The sequence below is a fragment of the Taudactylus pleione genome, unplaced genomic scaffold (genome assembly GCF_031769625.1).
Source record: "Taudactylus pleione unplaced genomic scaffold, aTauple2 ptg000009l, whole genome shotgun sequence".
Classification (NCBI taxonomy): domain Eukaryota; kingdom Metazoa; phylum Chordata; class Amphibia; order Anura; family Myobatrachidae; genus Taudactylus; species Taudactylus pleione.
The window spans coordinates 11,868,248-11,884,843 of record NW_028284412.1 but is presented as its reverse complement, the minus strand read 5'-3'; positions in this window follow the sequence as shown (position 1 = coordinate 11,884,843).

Genomic DNA, 16,596 nt, shown 5'->3' with positions numbered 1-16,596 from the left:
GACTGCAGTGGAACATAATTTGATAAGTATGTAATATTATACACAATACATATATATATTATATATATATATATATATATTAACAGCACTGTGTATGTGTGTCAGTAAGTGTAATGGCTAATGGCGCTATAGCCAGTATATATTTTACTGTCTGCAGCGCCATTACACTTACTGACACACAACACATTTTTTTTGGGGGGGTGGGGGGGCGTTAATAGACTGAAGTGCTGCCTAGGGTGCCGGGACACCTTGCCTGATTTACAGTTTTTACACATCATCATCCTTGTTGTTATCGCCAACTACATAAATATCCTCCTCATCCTCCTGGAGCAATTCCACAGAAGCATCTTTGATTTCTACGTCCGTATTTTGACTTGTGCTGCTCATCCCCACATTTGCGGAGGGCACACAAATGGTGGAAGGAGGATCCTCTTCAAGTACAGTATTAGAAAGGTCAGGCTCACACATGGCAACCGCGGACACACTTGGACTCTCCTCAGGGATCTGTGACTTTTCTGAGAGAATTTTATTTTTTTTTGTACCTCTTCTACAAGCAGAAGGGCTTAAATCATCACAACTAGAACCACCAGTCATAAATAAAGGCCAAGGCCTTATCCTTTCGTTGCCACTTCGTGTAGTGAATGGCATATTGCCAATTTTTTGTTTCTCTAAAGCTGACTTAGGCCCTCATTCAGAGCCGTACGCTCTGAGCAGAGCGCACGCTCTGAGCAGAGCGCACGCTCTGAATGAGGGCCGTCCTCCATAATTATGGAGCGTCCTCCTGGACGCTCGTATAGCTGTGGGTCACCACCGACAGCCTATACGAGCGTGTAGGTTGATGGCCGCGATGGTCTTGACCATCGCGACCATCGCCACTGCGAGCCGGAGCCTGCGGTTGAGTTTCTCAACCGCAAGGCCCGGAGTGATTTTGGCTCTATCAGAGCCAAAATCACTCCCACTGACATCACTAGTGATGTCAGTGGGCCGGCTTCTGACGGTAGGCGTTCCCTTGGGAACGCCCCCGTCAGGGAGGCACGCCCCCGGCACGCCCACCAAAGGGGGCGTGCTGTCAATCAACATCGACAGCACGCCCCCTTTGATCAGACACAACGAGTGAAGGAAAGTCCTTCGCTCGTCGCGTCTGGCGCATGCGCACGACGGAGCTCCCGCTGTCGTGCGCATGCGCAGTGCACACCATCGACCCACTTGCGAGCGGACAGCTGCTTGCGAGTGGGTCTGAATCAGGCCCTTAGTTTTAGATTTTTTTTTCTTTAACAGGGTAAAAGTAGATTTTTTTACATGGCCTGACTTAAAAAGCCCTGGTGCATCGGTCTTCATAGATGACGTTGACAGCCCTGCATCGTTATCATGACTGCTGCCGGCAGCAACAAAACTGGTATGCGGATCCTGCTCTCCTGTCATGTGACTGTCCTCCATACTCACTGCGGTCTTACAGCAGTATCACCAAGCAATTATAGTGCAGCTAAGTTGCGGCTAACGCATACAACCACGCACACAAAAAATATATTATTTTTATTCACACTGGGGGAGGGAGAGCACCCCTGGACGTGGCAGAAGCCCCTTGATAAATGACACAGGCAGCACCCCTGCGCACCTACGTTGCTGATAAGTGTGGATAAAACGCACACACACACACACAAAAAAAAAAAAGTTTTGTTTTTTTTCACACTGGAGGTAAAGAGCACCCCTGATGGACAGAGCACTCCCTGGACAACACAGCAGCACAACCAATTAGCCCCTAAGGATAGGACAACAGCCAGCCAGCCCCTAATATGGACAACAGCAAGCCAGCCCCTATGGACAACAGCCAGCTCCTATGGAGTGGACAGGACAACAGCCAGCCCCGCCCGCTATGGACATTAAGCAGCCAGCCCCTGAGTGACAACAGTAGCCAGCCCCTGTGCACAGCGTCAGCAACAGAACAGCACAGCACAGCGATCACATTCACAGCCCCCTCCCTTTTCACTCTCCACAGCAGGAATGAAAAATGGCTGCGATCACGACACCTTTTATACAATCCAAAACCCGCGAGAATCCGACAGCGGGATGATGACTCATTTTGAGATCTGAGTGGGAAAACCCGAGCCGACTCGGATCTGCCTCATATCTCCTAAGTTTGGGTGGGTTCGGATCTCTGAAATCCGAACCCACTCATCTCTAAAGGGAACCTGTCTACTGCTTATTGTGGGAGCATGCAGTCTGGTGCAAGATGAGAATTGGACAGATTTGAAGTTAGGAAAATAAAACAGAAATTTTGTTGCCGTTTGCAGATAGGGATGATCATTGATGGTTAACAATGTAGATGGAGAATATGATATTTTTAATGAATAGAAATTGTTTTACACTTGGGTCTGGGAAGCCGACGGTCGGAATCCAGGCAAGGGTTAAATGACAGGCATGGAAATCCAGACGCCTGTCATTTTACCTACGCCGGGAGCCCGACGCCATGCGGCCGGCGGTAAATCATACCGATCCCTTGGGTCTCTATATATGTATACAGGGCCGAAACTAGAAGCTTTGTCGCCTGGGGCAAGGCAGTAATTTACCACCCCCCATAGTTGTAGTTCAATAGGCAAGGGAAAAAAATAAATAATAGTAAAGAATAAAGCTACACTTAAAAGTATTGTATACTTATTGCCACAGCTTACAAACTCACTAGGATCCACTTTCGTCAATGAGGCATGAAGCGCCTCTGTAATGTTGCTAGTGCCTAGTGAATTAACATACTGCTTTCTCAGAAATATTGGTTAATCAGACGACAAAGGCTGCATCCCTGGCATATAGGCTAATGGTACACTTCAGCTTATACCAAACATACAACTGTAAACTATACCCCCAACTTTGGAATGCCAATGAATTGGAGGAGCACAATAGGGGACATTCTCAGTGTCCATCTTTTGCTGTCGGCCCTTTTTCTACAATGTTTTAATGTCACGTGGGGGGTTGCTGTTGCTGGCTCAGGGCACCTCTGCGCCCTGCTGTGGCACTGGTCACATACCCTGGAGGGCATATCTAGCACTTTTTGAAGCGCTAGGCAGACCCTTACCCCCAATGTCATACACTTTAGCACCCACTCATTGCCCCCGATCTCCTGTGCCAGTTATGTTTTGTGCAGAGCACAAATGAACAGGACATATCTCTCAAATTTCCCCATAGGGACAGCAGACAGATCCATTAAGTTGGGACAGTTGCGGCAGAAATTTTAAGAAGCAGCCTCAGGATTTAAAGCTCTGTGTCGGGGACTTTAGACTCCCGATGGCGCCTTAGCAAAGCAGGAAGTGCGTATTCGCACCAACCTAGGTAAGAAGCGCCGGGGGTGTGGTGAGGAGTGGGAAGGGGAGGGACCTCCTGCTCCTCTTCTTCTTCGGCCGAACCGCATATCCTCTCCTGCGGCAGCATACTACTATGAGTCCGTCTGACTCATTATAGTACCTGGCTTGCCACTGACTGCGGGCCCCTTCATTGCGGTAGGCTCCGGTGCAAAGCACCGGCTGCACCACTGCCAGCTCCTTATGACCCTGGAGCAGCCCTGCGACACCCCCTCAAATCTGTCACCCGGTGCACACGCACCCCTAGCCCCCCCTAGTTGCGGCCCTGATGTATATATGTATGTGTAAAAAAATGGTGCACAGATAGAAAATTCTTTACTATAAACTCATACTGCATATTAAAGATTGTCTCTCTGTGACCACCTTCTTTCTGGTATACAGAAAGTAATGTAATGATACCAGTAAGCTTTTTTTATTACACATATACTGTATATACTGAAGCAGGCAGCTGCACCCACCCTCTTCCCTATCCAGTTGCTCAATATTGTGTAACCATCTGCGTGTAACCATCGGCATGAAACCATTGATAGTTCTACCCACTGATGCTCAGCCCTGCTCTATTAGCCAGTGTGCAGCAGGCCAATCAGATTTGGGGGTGGGGCTTCACGGGTTGCATCTGGGAAGGGCGGAGCTATGCTCTGTGTCCCGGCGCCAGGGAGGAAAGAGAAAATCTATAGTGGGGCATAACTATAAATTTTGCTCTCCCCTGCCATAAAAGTTTCTGGAGCCCCCACCCACTTCACCATGACATTTTGGTAAAACAAAAAAGGAAAAAAAAATGATTGTGATAAACAAAATTTAATACGGTTTGCAAAATAAAATTTTACTTATACACTGCTATACATTTATTTCTCTAGTTACACTTTTGACTTTTGGACAACTATCTGAATTTATTTTTCCATGCTTTAGCTTCAGCAGTCACCGAGAACTTTCTCCATGTTCATTTTTCTAGCCACCTCACATTTGATGATTAAGATTGAAAGACCTTGCAGCCGCTCCTGAGACATGTTGCTTGGAAGGTAATTCTTGATTAATTTGAGCCCATAGAATGACCTCTTGCATGAAGCCACTGTGACTGTTATGGTCAAGAACAATAGCAAAGCTGTGCATACGTTACAAAAGCTGCTTTCAATAGTACAGTTTTCCACGATCAGCATATGTGCAAAATCAGCTATGTTGTTTATCTTCTGAATGTCCACCTTTAATGCAGTTATCAAGGTTAGCAACTCTTCGGCAAATGAGCTTCACAAAAATTTTCAATACAATGCTACAATCTTGTTTGCCGACCTTACAACTTTTTCACCTGTCGCCTTCAACAAGTTGGCAGGTAAAAGAATTCCAAACCTGTGTACAACTTCCTTCATACCTTTAAACCTGTTTTTGAGTTGTGTGTTAACTACATTGAGTGTGACATAGAAAACATTAACTCTAAAAGCATCTTCGGGGTCTTTGAAGGGCTTGTGTTTGGCCAAATTGTCAAAGTGTTTTGATACAGTGCATGAGCGTTTATTGCAAAAACTGGCATCAATCTTCCAAGTTTTTGCTAATGCCATAGCTTCCTCCTTGGTTGGCTGAAAATTCTTTCTTAGTTCAGTCATGACATTGGTAGACTATGCCAGAAAGTTTACACTTTTTGATAAGTCCACATCTTTTGACTGAAGGGACTTAGAAGTTATTTGAACTGATTTCAGGATCTTGTACCAAATAACAAGGATAAAAACAAATTGAAAAGATTCCATAGATTTTTTCAGGCCGCTCACCTCAGCTCTTTCATCTAGGTTTCCTTCCAAAATTATCTGTGTTAGTGCCTTCATTATTGCAACAAATCGATGCAGCACTGCCATTACATCATCAAACCTACTAGCCCACCAAGTAGGACACAATTTCTTCAATGTCACATTAGGATGACCCTGTACATTCATGCTTTTAAATTCATGGTACAGTTCTAGAAGACTCCAACGCTTAATGCTTGCAGCTAAAAAAGTGTACAACTTCTGCAAAATGTCAAAGAACTTTTGAACATTTGGAATTTCTGCTACAGCATTATTCACAACCAAATTCAGATTATGGGATGCACAGTGGACATACAAAGCATTTTCTTCTACATTTTTAATCTTAGCTTGGACACCATGGTAGATACCACTCATTGCTGCAGCTCCATCGTACACTTGGCCAACACATTTGGACACATCTAAGTTTTTTTGTTGTAAGCCATTCAGAATTTCGTCAGACAATCCCAAGGCAGTTTGATCAGTGATCCGTTTAAATCCAAGAAACATCTCTTTAATCAGTACTTCTGTTGATCTGTCACTCTCATCCTTATTTAAAGTTACATATCTGAAATTTTCACTCATCTGATCACACTTAGAAATGTCTTGCGTCGTGTCCATAGGAATTGAATAGAATGGTTTTTCAGCAATCTCATCCACCAATGTCTTCTCTAATTGTGAGGAAAGTACCTGAATAAACTCATTTTGAATTTAAGAACTTAGGTACTTCACTTTATATTTAGCAGCACCAGAATCCTTCCCCAAAAGTTCCTTAAGAAAAGGATCATATTCAGCCAAGAGCTCAACAATTGCAAGAAAATTTCCGCTGTGCGGCTGCCCAATAACTTCACGATGACCACAGAATAGCAAATTACAAACTGCCAATGTCAATGTTACATTTAGCAGACTATCCAAGAATTTCTTCCAAAAGTTTTCTCATTTTGTATTCCTCTCTCCATTTCCTTGTCTATTCTTCCATGCAACCTCCATTGATCAAACATGCAACAGGCACTTGTATGTATGGTGCTATGTTCATGATTCGTCACTTTTCGAGACAGTCCCTTCCAAGCAGAAATTCCTGATGCCCAGCTTTCTTGGTATTACATGTCGCAAACAGCCAACAAGGTTCACAGTACTTTTTGTTTAGTATTGGTGAATAACAGCCACATTCTTGGTACTTTCAATCCACAAACTGACAGTTTTTCATAGAAGTCAGTAAAACTTCTACGGTTTTCATTGCGTGGAAATGGCCCCACAGGCCTGCAGGATCCATGTTCTATAATGAAAGCTTTAAAGTCTGGATCAACAATGTTTACAATGTAGTGTGCTCTGTCCGTGGGATGTGCTGCAGTAACTGATAATTGAAAGCCTACATTATCATCCTGGTGAGGCTGTGTTTGTTCAGGAACTTTACTAACTTCTGTGTTTGTATAGTTGTTGGCTGGTAGCAGAGTGTCTTCATTATTAATATTATCCGTGACTAAGGCTGTTGATACTTCCTCGTTATCTGAGCGTGACACCAGCATGGACGTTGAAAGGTCTTCTGTACATTCTGTACTTGCCGATGTTTCCACATTTTGCAAACCCGAAGGTGTTTGTACTCGTTAAAATAACTTATCCAATTTAAACAGCTTCTTGTTCCATCTTGCATTTTTGTCTATTCTGTGCTCCACTCAGGGCCCGATTCAGACCCGGACGCTAAGCAGCGGACGCTCGCTATGGGCGATTGTCGCCTGTCTGCCCATGCGTATGCTTCACAGTGTGCGTGCGCAGGCCAGTCATTGCGATCGGGAATTGCGCTCTCGTTGTACACAGACTGAGCGCTACTTTGAGTGACAGATAGTACCGTTTGTGAGTGGTAACAGAGGAAGGTGCTTGTGAACGGAGGAGTGTTGGTGCGAACGCAGGCGTGTCTGGGCATCAAAACTGAATTTAATGGGCATCCATAATTAGCATGGGGGCATCATTGTACACATCGCGTGGTTGTATTTCAGCCTGCAGTGAACGCAGTGCTTGCGGCGGGGTAGAGGCTACCTCAAGGGCTGCGTGCAGCATTGATGGCTCTCAATGTTACTGTTTAATCATACACTTACTGGAGATGACGTGTGCTAAGAAAGAAAAGTGGGCATCTTTATACCAGCGTGCACTCGCTCTGCCATCTCTCTATAAAACACAGAAGACGTCCTTAAGCCAGACAGTACGATAACGCAATTTGCATACCCTGCCCCTGACCGCTGCGAGAGAGCGCAGCTTAGCGTCCGGGTCTGAATCGACCCCTCAGTTTTTTGCTGATGTACAATATTTTCTGTTTGCTTGAACCTTCATCAGAGGACAATGCCGTAGGCGCGTGCGTCCGAAAAGGGGCTGGGGCTTCCCACTAAGGGGTGGGGCATCTAGACAACGGAGCACTATATGGGGCATGTCCAGCACTCTCCGAGATGCTGGGCAGCCCCCCAGGCTCTCCCTACACTAGTGAACAGATGCTGTGCGCATGCGCACGGCATCTGTTCACCTTCTGCACACCTGGTATGTGCTCTCCCCAACTTCCCCCCCACCGCGGGACACTATGGCCCGCGGGTGGGACAGCGGGACAGTCCCAGAAAAACTGGACAGTTGGGAGGTATGCACTTCACTGCCAAAGACACCTGCCAACAAATACCCATTGCAGTTAGTGTCGGAGATTCCCGTTGGGCTTTGTACTGGAGTTTTGTTTCTTCTTTCACCTTCACTAAATTTGTTGCTTAGCGAAAATGGACAAGCTTTGAAGTGTGGAGCCCATGGATAGGTGGCACAACAGGAACCTGGCAAAGAAGGCATGGTCACCCTCCATGCACTCTAACTTTTTAGGCCAATCAATTTGAAATCCCACCAAGTAAGAATTCTTTACCTTATTGCTCTGCACCATGATGTCCTAGTACTAACCCCAGGATGGACAAGTATGATAATGGGAAGAACTAATAATAAGGCCATTGCGGACCCTTACTAAGATGCTGTTAGAAAACTGGCATTAAGATTGGTGACATTATATAATTGCTTACCATATAGAGAGTGTGTATTCATTACATCTCAGTCTCACAACTACGTGATAAGCTTGGATCATGCATGCCTACCCTCATGGTTTTCGCGGGAGGCTACCAATTTTTCAGGTAACCCCCTGCACCCCCGGAAGGGTAGGCACTTCTCCCGCATTCTGCCCACTTCCTAGTGAAGTGGGCAGAATGGGGAGAATTTCCGTGGTGATCGCGAGTCACCGTGTAGGGTGTGGGGCTTAATGTCGTGATTCATGAATCGCATCATTTAGCCACGCCTCCTATGTAAATGTGCGCCAATCGCGGCTGTTTACCGCAAAGGGGACGGGCTTAATGACGCGAACCGTCTGGCCCGCCACCGTCACAACTCATTTGATTCTCCTACCCGTACATCTCCCGGGGAGGGGAAATTAAAGGTAGGTAACTATGGCTTGAATGAAATGCTGGTATGCACATAAATGCAGTCAGCAGATACTCAACCTCTATATGGGTTTGGCGTCTTCTGCTGCTGATCATACTAACAAGCCACCATGGGGCCCGGTCTGTATGAGCACCAAATATCCAGTTTCTGTCCAAACTGGCCACTCTCATTTGTGGCTTCAGAACAAATGCATTTGCCGGACAACAGCACAGGCATGTGTGTGACTAGCAGTACCCCTCAATATCTATTACTCTATGTCGTCAGGCATCCCTCCAACCCCAGCTTTAGTGAAACCAAAGGACAGTGAGCTTAACATTATAAGGGATATATGTGTACTGAGATCTATTGAGAATGCAGCACAGGAACAATATGATGGTAAATGGTCTGATTAACCCTCTCAGGCCTGCAGAGCGTGCAGTCTGTGACTATCTCCTCTGTATCAGCCTATCTATAGGTATAGATAGATAGACAGACAGACAGACAGACAGATATAGAGAAAGAGAGAGATAGACAGACAGACAGACAGACAGAGATAGATAGTGTCGAAGCTGGATAATTGGCTCAGACAAGATCAGCTTAAAATTAGATTGTAAAGACGCCATCTTGCGACTGGCCGCAAGACGCCATTTTAGAAAATGAGATCGCAAGATGCATTTTGAGAATTGCCGCCCAAGCGCCATTTTAGGTAAACTCACACTTAAGTACATATGGCGATATTACTATTAGCATCATGCGATTGCATCTTTCACCATTTCTCATACACACATTAATACGCACAATTGCGCTGTTAACTAGTCGCATATTAGCGAATGCATAAGATCCTGTATGAAAACGCTGTTTATTAGCTTCATGCGCATGCATCTGCCCCAAGTTAACTAGTGTCTTTATATCAAACCCCAAATACTTACACAGTACATATTCACATAAAAGGTCTCATAAGCTTTAAAGTATAAGATTCAAGTTTGTTCATTTATTATAATTGCTGAGAAATAAAGGTTATTTGGTAGCTAAGGTTTAATACATGATAAGTAAGTCATGTTTTATAGTATACTGATCCAGGGGTGGATTGGCCATTACTTACAGCGGGAAGATTCCCGGTGGGCCGATTGGTGTGTGGGGCCGCTTGTCACCTGTGGCCCCACCCCCCTTAGCACATCCCCACTCTCCCCGGTCATGGCTTTCTTTCTTGACAGGCAGCCCGCTGGCTGCCTCTCACAGCTAATAGAGCAGTCCGCGGCTGGTATCGCGGGAAGAGAAGAGGCTCCAAGTCCCTCCCAGCTAACACAGAGCTACGCGCACCACAAACGCCGGACGGTGATGTTGCGTACCTCGGAGGCAGAGCGGGTCAGCGTCTGGGATCGACATCAAAAGGTAAGGTCACATCTTCTTAATTCTGGGGCACATGCACACGGGGAGGAAGGCACTACACTTCCCAGGCCGCCAGCTGCCCCTGCTAGCCAGACTGTAGACAGGGGAGGGACAGGGTTGGAGAAAGTCGGGGCTGGCCGGGAGACAGGACAAGAGTCACTGAGTGACTCTGATTGAAATTTGCATGACAGCACTGTCATCGGCACCTGCTGCAGCCACTCTGGCAGCTTGCAAGACAGTTTTTTATTGTTTATTTTGTGAGATGATCTGTCTTAGGGGGAGGGGGGTTATCTATTTGAGGGGTGGGGGGTTATTTTGTTCTAGGGGAGATGATCTGTCTGATGGGGAGGGGGGGTTATTCTATTCTAGGGGGAGATGATCTGCCTGAGGGGTGGGGGGGTTATTCTGATCTAGGGGGAGATGATCTGTCTGAAGGGGAGGGGGGTTATTCTGATCTAAGGGGAGATGATCTGCCTGAGGGGGAGTTATTCTGATCTAGGGGGATATGATCTGTCTGAGGGGGGTTATTTAGTGCTAAATGGAGATGATCTATCTGAGGAGGGGGATATTATGTACTAGGCCAGCAGGATGGTCCTGGGGAGATGCAGGAGGATGGTGCTGGAGAGCCACAGTATGATGGTATTGCGGAGACACAGAAGGATGATGCTGGGGAGACGCAGGAGGATGGTGCTGGAGAGCCACAGGATGATGGTATTGCGGAGACACTGAAAGATGGTGCTGGAGAGGCGCAGGATGATGGCGTTGCAGAGGCGTAGGGGGATAGCACCGGAAAGAAGCAGGGAGATAGCTCTGGAGAGACACATAGGGGGGGATGGGCTGGAAACACACCAAGGTGATGGTGCTGGAGTCACACAAATAGGATGGTAGGACCACTGGTTCTGTTGGAAGAAAATACTGGGGTACAGTAATCTTCAGTAAGACAACAACTCTAATGAAACCATATTACTGATGCAAATATATTTTATAAATATAAAATTGTTTGATATGGGAAACTCACATTTTGTTCTCCCCTAAACTTCTGTTAATATGTATTATCTGGTTGAACCTCTGTTACATGATGGTGACAATGGCTTTACTGCTACACAAACAGGCGGCTTCCAGACCATGTGATTTTCTACATGAATAATGAATACAGACTCAAGACACTGCCTGTCCAGGAAGGATCAATTTCTTCAGAGGTTCCCTCATTGCAGAGAAATTATATAGGTAAGAAAATACTCATTCACATGCTTTATGTGCTTATTCACTGGAGAGAGTGACTGTGGGCATGCCCACAGCATGACGGAATGGGATTGTCAATTGTGGGCATGGCATTTCACATTAGACCACACCCCTTGTAGCAAGGCCATGCCCCTTGTAGCAAGGCCACGCCCACCTTTGGTGCGCGCATATAGGGCCGCCTTTATGCTTTTTCCAGGGCCACTTTAAATTCCCAAACCGCCCCTGTACTGATCTGCACTCTTTCAACAGCATTTTGATATCGTCAGTGTGAAGATCGCAACATGCATTCTCAACTTATGGACCGCAGAGACTTAAAGCACCGAAATTTACATTATATGACCAACTGTTAGGATGTGCATGCGGCAGGAAACCAGAGACAACCAGTTGTTAGAGGCTGGACTCTGTCTATTTGAATCAACCTGTTAAATGCTCTGCAACAGATGTATCCTCCTGGGAACCAATGGCATCAGCGACAACCCTCTCTATTGTGTTGTCTGTTTCTGTGAGAGTATAAACGTGTGTGTTGTGACCCCAGTCTGAGTCTTCTTGCTGAATGCTGATTGATGGGGGTTTCTTGCTGATGCCTACATCTGGTCCAGAAGTGCTGCGTATGTATAACTGTACTTGGGTCTGTATAATTCTTTGCGCTAAATTGTACTTAGATCATAGCGTGTAACTGACTGTACTTTTACTTGAAATATCACTTTGTGCTTTGGAACCACAGGTAAAAGTTCTGGAGTCTTTATTTACTATATGACTGCGTACGCAAAATAGCGTCATCCTTAGAGGTTTATAGGCAGGATATTAGAAGGTATAGGCAGGATATTAGAAGGTATAGGCAGGAGTGTATAGAGGTTCTAATTCAATATCCTTAGTTGGGGGCTCATAGTGAAGTCACTTACCTACTCACACGATACATACGGTTATCGATATCTCACCAAAGGGTGGAGTGGCCGCATGCAGGGTTTACCTGCAACCACTCGGTGCTGAGAAATCGCTACCTGTTTTCGTGTGAGCCAGGGACACTGACTAGAATCCAGGGACAAGAGAGGAAAAAGTTTGTTTTCCTTTGTTGATAGAACCTTATGTTTAGAGGGGTGCCGCAGTATTGAGCACGCGGCTGAGTCGCAGTTTTGCACACAGTCAAGACGCACTTTTGTGTACGCAGCTAAAGGTTGTCATACGGTTGTGTGGTAGTTGCATTATTGTGTATGCGACTGGTCACACAATAGTGTATACGTACTTCCGGTTGTGCTGCCACGTGTTTAAACAAAGCCGTTGAGGTTTACATTCTTTTCCATTGTTGTTAATATCTGGGTTAATGTGTATTTTTCTGTGCAGGAAAAAAGTGTGTAACAGTGAGTATTTGTTGGTAGGGGTAACTTGTTCCCTAAAGTTAGAGGTACCGTATGACCTTTAAGGGCTAAGTGCTAGCCGCTCGGTAAGCAGCTTACCGTTCTATACACACTAGCAGGTGTACATGTTGTCTTTGTTGTAGAGAGGTGCGTGGAAGTAGCCGACTTAAACTTCCATAGGTGTGGAAGTTGCCTTCTTAAATCTTATCCGGGTGTGTGGAGTAGCCTTCTTCAAATCTTCACAGGTGTGTGGGCGCTGCCGTTTAAATCGTCCACAGGTAAGTGAAAGTACCTTGACTGTCTTTCACCAGTTTAAATCTTTATTGAAAAACTTAGGAGTTGTCTCAGAATGAGAGCCATGCAAACAATAGAGATGTTAGACAATGATGTGCTGCTAATGGAAGCGCCGCTTGGATCGGCCCGTCGTATTATGCATACTAAGTACAGTACTTATGCAATAAGGTATTGTGATGTATGGTTTAAAATGACGATGAAGAGTTTTAGACCGTTTCCCAGAATTGGTAGTTTTGATAAAGATGTATTAGATAATGTCCGGGATCACATCAGTCTGATGCGCTCCCGAGAGAAAAAGGTCAAATATTATGAATGTTTAAAGTTGTGGCAGCATGAAGGAGATACGTGGCTTAAAAATGCGCAAGCGACGCAAACTAGCGTTGCGAGCGCATTGCCAGAGAATACATCCACGATGCTAAATTGCAATGCGGGTGAGCCGCAAAATGAAGCACACGTGCTGCAAGGTAGCTTTGTGGAAAGTATTGCCAGCAGTTCACGCGCACCACCTCCACCTTATGTGGATGGAGGTGCAAGTACAGTTATCAAAAATACCCATAAAAATGTAACAAGCAATTTGTACCCTCTCTTAAGCAACCATAAAGAAAATGTTCATGATGTGGATGATGAGCCTATTGTAATGTCTGCCATTTCCCATGCTGTGCAGATGATAGATGCTGCACCACAACAATCACGAGTGGTGCCGCCATCTCCATCGGTAACAGTAAGGGAAGTGCTAGCCCCCTCTGCACCCGTAGAGGAAGTCATTAATACCATACGTAGCAGCAGCAGATTAAACCTCCAGCCAGGTAACAAGGTCAAAGGTAGCAGCGCTACCGGTCTGCATCCCATTCAGACAATAACTGTTCCGAATGGAAATGCAGATGCGAACGGTATAGTGCCCACGAGGGAAGTGGTAATGCATTGTCCTTGGACAAGAGCAGAACTGAATTCCATCATAAATGATTTCCCCGATCCCAAAAAGGAACTAGCCAAATGTCAAAGATTTTTGAGGAATTTGGGTAGTTCTCATGAGCCAACTAATAAAGATTGGCGTGTGGTGTTAAGGGCCTTTCTACCACGCAATACTGACGTGACAAAATTTATCACGGATTGTGTATTGGATGGTGATGTTCCCTTAACAGACCAAGTAAACCAAGGTAAAATTTCCCGCATTGTAACTCAGTTGGGTATATATTTTCCGGTAGTAGTTAACTGGAACAAAATTTTCACTATAAAGCAAAAGGAGAGTGAATCTGCAGAAGATTATTGTGACCGGGCTCTGCAGGCTATCACCCAGTACACTGGGATAGAAGATATTAAAGATAGCACTCACCACAGGGGAATGATAGTCACAGTACTCATGGACGGTCTTAAAGAAAGCTTAAAGACTCGGGTTCAGACCTCACAACCTGGCTGGAGGGGAGTCACAATAGATACCCTCATAGAATCTGCCATAGAACATCATAAGAACATCTCAAAGAAGAGAGAGACCCAGAGCGAAAAACTAATGGCTGTCAGTATCCAGGCTCTGGAAGGAATGACGGTAACATCACAGCCAGCAGACACACTTGCATCTACACACACACTTACACTTGAACAGTTATATGCCCTCACTAATCCCACGCAACAGCAAACACAGCTCTATTCTACTAATCCTACACATCCACAGGTCCCATACAACTAACAAACTTCATACCCTCCACAATACCCTTATCCTCCATATCCATCACCTTTTCCCCCTGCTCAAACCTCACAACAACCTGTGTCTTCATCCGATCCATGAACATGTTTTAATTGTAACCAGCAAGGACATTTAATTAGAAACTGCAGAGTAAAAAGGGTAGGACCCTCAAATCAGGGAAAACCTGCATATATCCAGCAAGCACCAGCTCCAATTGTGGCCGTTAATGGTTTATTGGAGAATGGTAGCCAACGCTAGGGGTCAGGTCATACCTGTAGTCTACAGATGGTCAGGTTAACGGGAAGTACTAGGGAAGAATCGGTCATGATGGTTGATGTAGCTGGTACTGAATATCCTTTTCTTGTAGACACAGGGGCGACCAGGTCAGTGATAAAATCTCCCGCTAATTTACAGTTGACCAACGAGACAGTACCAACAATGGGTGTAACAGGTAAAGTGCAACATTATCCTTTAACAAAGTCCACAGAGGTTACTATTGGGCCGTTGCATACCAGGCATTCTTTCCTTCTGGCTGCTGCGGCTCCTACTAACCTGCTGGGTAGAGATTTGTTATATAAGATGGGATGTGTCATATATTGCACCCCTGATGGTGTATTTCTAGATATCCCAGAAAGAGTTGCGCACGAGGTGCGGGATATGTTAAACACTCTCCAAAGGACAATGTATCACTCTACCAGTTTAAATGAAAATCCATCTCAGGTAGATCAAATGTTGTCCCAAATTTCAGATTCCCTTTGGACTAAGGATGGACAGGACACTGGATTAATGGCAAACGTAAGCCCCGTAATGGTAAATTTAAAAGGCGGTAGGCACGCTCCAAAAATTCCCCAGTACCCACTAAAACAGGAGGTAGAATTAGGGGTTTTTCCAATAATTGAGCGATTATTACAACAGGGAATTTTAATTCGTACAGCTAGTGTAGCCAACAGTCCCATCTTCCCGGTGAAGAAGAGTGGTGGGAGGGGTTATAGGCTGGTACAAGACCTTAGAGGTGTTAATAAAGTAGTAGAGAGCCAATTCCCCGTAGTGCCAAATCCAGCTGTCATTCTTATGCAGATCACTCCAAACGCAACCCATTTCACTGTCATTGACCTCTGTTCTGCTTTCTTCTCTGTGCCTCTCCACCCTGACTGTCAGTATTTATTCACATTTACATACAGAGGTGTACAATATACATGGACACGGTTGCCCCAAGGTTTCATAGACAGCCCCAGTATTTTCTCCCAGGCCTTGCACGACTGTTTACAATCTTTTCAACCTGCCAATGGATCTGATCTAATTCAATATGTGGACGATTTATTGCTATGTTCTGATTCGTTTATGTCATGTTTGAATGATACTAAACTTTTGTTGCTTCATATCTCGCATACAGGACACAAGGTTGCTAAGGACAAACTACAGCCGTGCCAATCCAGAGTAAAATATTTGGGACACTGCCTAACCCAGATGTTACAACATCTCACAAATGATAGAATCCAGGCCATACAGAACATGACACTGCCGCAGAATCAACAGCAAATTCGTACCTTCTTGGGAATGTGTGGATACTGTAGAATGTGGATCCCAGGTTTTTCTATTTTGGCCTTGCCTTTGCAGGGCTTAGTCTCTTCCTCAAAGCCCGAACGTGTCATACACACAGAGGAATCAGAGCAGGCTTTCCTTAATCTTAAGGATAGTCTGACAAAAGCACCTGCATTGGGAATACCTGATTATGAAAAACCTTTTGATTTGTATTGTACGGAAGCCAATGGTTGTGCTGCAGGTGTCCTCACACAAAAACATGGTGATGCCAGTAGGCCCGTAGCATACTACAGTGCCCAATTGGACACTGTGGCAAGATCACTCCCCACCTGTTTGAGAAGTGTAGCAGCTACCGCTCTATTGGAGAGTAAAAGTGAGGACGTAGTATTGGGTCATGATATGATTGTCTATACTCCCCATGCTGTATCTGCTCTGCTGAACTCTGCTCAAACCAGACACGTCTCTTGAGCTAGGTTCACCAAATGGGAACTAGCTCTAATCGCACCTGCAAACATCACTGTTAAATGTTGCAGCACGCTGAACCC